This window comes from Helianthus annuus, chromosome 11 (genome assembly GCF_002127325.2).
Source record: "Helianthus annuus cultivar XRQ/B chromosome 11, HanXRQr2.0-SUNRISE, whole genome shotgun sequence".
Taxonomy (NCBI): Eukaryota; Viridiplantae; Streptophyta; class Magnoliopsida; order Asterales; family Asteraceae; genus Helianthus; species Helianthus annuus.
Genome location: NC_035443.2, coordinates 8,461,093 through 8,466,049, shown reverse-complemented (window position 1 = coordinate 8,466,049; position 4,957 = coordinate 8,461,093). Strand labels below are relative to the sequence as shown.

General features: G+C 36.0%; 1 long non-coding RNA gene across 2 annotated transcripts; it reads left to right on the top strand.

Annotated features, from left to right (window-relative positions):
* Positions 1-891: 891 nt before the first annotated feature.
* Positions 892-4,586, top strand: LOC110889457. Of its 2 annotated transcripts, XR_004871963.1 has the most exons (3): positions 892-1,165; positions 1,519-3,811; positions 4,372-4,586. It is a non-coding gene; the product is annotated as an uncharacterized LOC110889457 (long non-coding RNA). The 2 variants fall into 2 exon arrangements; XR_004871962.1 differs by having other exon boundaries at positions 1,519-4,586.
* The last annotated feature ends 371 nt before the right edge of the window (positions 4,587-4,957 follow it).

Below are 4,957 nucleotides of genomic sequence, written 5' to 3'. Positions count from 1 at the left end.
CTTCTTCCTCTATTTTCTGTGTGCAACAGAGAACTAGAACTGGAAGATTCTCCATTACTTCTCCGTCTAATGTCTTCATTCAAAATCAAGTCACGAATGCTATCAAACGTTAGCTTAGTAGTACCGGATGCACTACTAACGGCTGTGACTGTGCCTGACCAACTGTCGGGCAAAGATGATAAAAGGAGCAAAGCTTGTACTTCATCTTCAAACTTTATTTCAACGGAGGCTAAACGAGAGATAATCGAATTGAACTCGTTTATGTGAGCGGCAACCGGCATGCCTTCCTTCATCTTGGTGTTAACCAATTGACGGATGAGGAACACCTTGTTTGAAGCAGATGGTTTCTCGTACATGTTGGACAAAGCTTTTAATACACCGTATGTAGTTGTTTCATTGACAACGTTATACGCAACGCTCTTTGCCAAAGAAAGCCTAACCACACCCAAAGCTTGTCTATCCAACAACTTCCATTCTTCATCGTACATGTCATCTGGTTGTTCACCCAACATAGGCAAATGCAAACTTTTCTGATACAACAAGTCTTCAATTTGCATTTTCCAAAACCCATAATCACTACCATCAAACTTATCAATCTTAATTTTACCATCCTCTGCCATTTTAACGGACAAATTACCAATTTACTACTAACCAACAGGTTCGTACTGCAAATGGCAATTATACAAGCAGAAGCAATGAAACAGAAACAGAAACCTTTTCTATTTCACGTGTTAAATGGCGATTGAACTTGAAAACAAAACTTGATTTAAGGTTGAGGGGGCTTCTTGTAAATAGATGAAACTTGGGGACTTGTAAAAAAAAAGATAATCTTTTTCTTAAAACTAGAAACCCACGTGATTCACTTTTTGGTCTTTGTCTTCTTCCAAAAAATAATTGATCCTTCAAGAAAGTAATCTGTATACACAGACTTGTTCTTCTTCACCAAGAAAAAAACACGATCTTGTCTTCAATCGATCAAGACTTTCATCTGTATAGGAGTTCGATGAAAGAAAAAAAAGGACTCCGGTGGCACAACCGGTGACAGTAGTAGCGACGAACCGGTGGCGGCGGGATTGTTGAGGAGCGGCGGTCAGGAGGCCGCGTAGGCGAGGAACAGGCGGCGATGAACCGGCAACTGGGTTCAATCGGAACCCTAGTCTTACAGGTCAGTACTTCCTCCTTCACCCTTTCTGTTCGTGTGTCGATCGAGAGCCAACGGCTCTGATACCAGTTGTTAGGATCGGAGCACACACACGAACACGAGTCACACGCATGCTCAGCTCACAATCAAGAACACAAAGATTTATAGTGGTTCGGTCCGGCTCTGACCTACGTCCACTCTCGGTAACTAGGAGGTTTTTATTTCTTTGTGATACTACGATTACAATACAGATGGATCTCTTATAAAGAGATTAGATAAGAATTTGTCAAACAAAGAAATTAATGCAGCAGAAGAAATGGATCAACACACTGTTGTCTTCAACCACTTCTTTTGACAGGCTGCAAACATGGTTGCAGGTTTCCCACATGTTTTCTGCCGCTACTTTTGACAAACCACAAGAGTGGCTTCACACTCAACAGTCGTTATGGTGGCACGGCTAACTGCAATTGCGATGGTTTGTCAGAGATGTCGCCAAGAATATGAAGGTGAACACAGATATTAGGTGCTTTGAATGAGGCTAAGGATAAGAGTGGTACATGGGCCGGTTGTGTTACAGAGGGGAAACAAATAAGTAATGAAAAGAAACTTTCTTAAAAAAAGTTGTAATTTGAAAATGATTCAGATAGTGTCCTTTCATAAATAAAGACGTAAATTATGTTAAATCTATATCATTCTAACTCCTATTATACTTGGTACTACACTATTTCTTCCTAGTGAGAAGTCATCTAAGGTTTAAACATAAGTTTCAAAGCCTAATAAATCGGTTACAATTTTCTGTAAAAAGGCCATACGACCCGTATGCCATAGGACCATATGACTTGTATTAAGGTTCGGTTATATGACTTGTATGAAAGTAATTACTCCGCTGGCTATTAAAAGGCGCTACTGGCATGCGCCTCAGGCACAAGGCTGGTCACTTCTAAATTGAAAAGGCCTAATGTGTACACAAGGCACACTAAATGCGAGGCAGGCGCACAGAAAAGCGGCTTGAAGCGCACTCGGCTCCGGAGTCTACTGGTGTTGAACATGTTGGAGGCAGTATGTTTGATCATGTGCCTAAAGCTGATGGAGTTTATATGACAGTTAGCCTTACACTTGAGGTTCTTCTCAATTGCATTTGAAAAGTATTTATAACACAGTTCATACTTTATTTATGAAGCTTTGATATAAATATCATTATAAAATTATTTAGAGCTCAAGTTAGGTGACATGGAATTTTCAATATCTTTTGATAGTACCACTTGAATGAATTGGTGGAGGTAAATAATAGGTAATTTTTTAGTTTTTTTTTATGCTAATGAAGTTTTATTTTGATATAGAGTTTTCGATATCTTTTGATAGTACCACTTAAACGACGAGAACCATGAAAATAAAATAGTATCAATTACAATGAATATTTGCTTTTTAAATCCATCATTTCAAGTAATGTCGTTTTTTAAACCAAACATGGTGTAATGAGAAGGGTGATATAAAACGTGAAATATGTTATCAGGTGGCGTTTTGTTTGTCTATTAGGGATGAGCATGAGTATTTGTAGTTTTCATATCAACAGGTTTTGGTATTAATGGCCGGGTTACTTTACTTTTTTTTTTACAAGAGGCTCGGTTAATTCCGTTGACCATCGGTTAACTGTCGGCTTTGAACATAGGTGGATTCAATGATCAACAATTGCTTTTGGCTTCACCTTTGTGTAGGGTGTTTTTAAATTATATCTCTAACATATGCAATTCTAAGATATTCATTTTAGAAGTTGACATTGTATTATTTGTGAAATAATGTCATATTATAACCTCATTATCTCTGTTCTAAACTTCTACTAATTGATGTTCTTTATTTTAATAGTTTATTACCTGATCATAAGTTGAGGACACTTTTTCAGCAACCTCTGAATCACCTTCGAGATTTAAAGGAATTCAATTCACTTCTATCATCTGGCAATGGAAGGAATGACTAAAACAAAGGTACATCAAATTGTGTTACAGTTCCATAGACTAAGTTACATTTGTAGATGCTTCTCACAACAATAGTCACTAAGTCAAATGTGACTAAAATATGAGATTTTATTGTATATAACTACCAAGCCAAATATGATTAACACTTTTGGAGGCTTTCCATTTGTTTGACTCATTTCTTATTTATTTATTTTTTTACCCTTCTCACCAATTAGTAATTTAAGATAACTGGGTCGACCCATTTTATGTTATGTTATTTGCTAAGTCAGTTAGTTCTAAGGTTCGGGGTATCTATGTTGGTTTTACAATTATTAGTAAATCCAATTGCTTCCTTCCCTTGGGGGTAGTATTTTTCATTATGATAGGGGGCAAATAGCTTTTTTTTCAAATAATAAATAACGACTATTTGCAAAAGTGACGTGTTTTTAACAGGTAGATAGATGTTTCCTCTACCTACGTTAGTTGATTTTAGTTTATATTGATAGTTGAGACTTGATTAATATATTATTTATCTTGACTATTTTTTTCACTTGAAACACTTCATTTATAAGGTTGCTTGTGTTGTGTCTGCATAAACTGTTGTCTCAATACATGGTGTCAAATTCCAAGAGATTCTTCGAGTCAATGAGGTGGTTTAGTGAACACATTGATCTCTATTTCAAAATTATATTTTGATCCACTATTGATGCGTAACAAGGTAATTGAACTCAAATCCCTTTAGTTGTTGATATGCATTTATGGTAGGGGTGTCAATTGTGTCTGGTTGGCAGGTTGCGGGTTGGCGGGCTGAAACCCGCACATGTAAATTCAGGTCAACCCAAACACGTCCCGTTTAACCCATTTTTAGATAGAGTATGTTGACAAGTTATAAACGGGTTGTTGGATTGTAAGCGAGTTGTTGGTAACATGTTTAATAGTGAGTATAAGTGGAATAGGTATATAGTATAGTGGGACAAAACTAACGTTATTATTACTAACCATGTAAAATGAAAAACATAAAAAAAATCTAAAAGTTTTTTTTTTCTAAATATTTAAATGGGTTATCGGTTAATCCGTTTTTATATGGTTCAACGCGAACCCAACCTGTTTTTAATACGGGTCAACCCGAACCGGGCCCGTTTTTTATACGTGTCATGTCGTGTCTACCTAAATGAAGTGTTTCTTCGTGTCAGGTTCGGGTCGCGTCAAGAGTTACCACTCCTAATTTATGGTATACATTTCACGAACCACATATTCTAATTGCACTTAAATATGCAGGTTTAGGTTGGATACATTGCAAGCTTTTAAGGAAGGGCGTTATGCTACAAGAGCTGTCAGCTTGTGTGCAAATAGGTCTATCGACAACTGTTTTTAACAATATTTGTTTTTTTATATAAGTTGGGGGTGTTAAAATATGTTAATAATCGTAACACGAGAACCAATTGTGAGTATAGTAGCATCTACATCTATGTATAATTTATTAAATCGATAAATTTATAAGAAGTATTTCCTTTATACAGCACGTGTATTTATTCATAACATTTTAACATTTTATGTTAAGGTGTATAAAGAGATTTTCAACGAATTGTGATTTCTGCATATTGATGGTTAATAAAAGGTTGTTACCTGATCCGTTTCAACACGTGTATTTATTCATAACATTTTATGTAAACGACGATGATGATGAGATATTATCTTTAATCAACCCGTGTAATACACGGGTTCTTAAGCTAGTTCATAAATAAAGACGTAAATTATGTTAAATCTATATCATTCTAACTCCTATTATACTTGGTTCTAACCCTTAACTGCTGGTTATAAAATAGTACTACACTATTTCTTCCTAGTGAGAAGTCATCTAAGG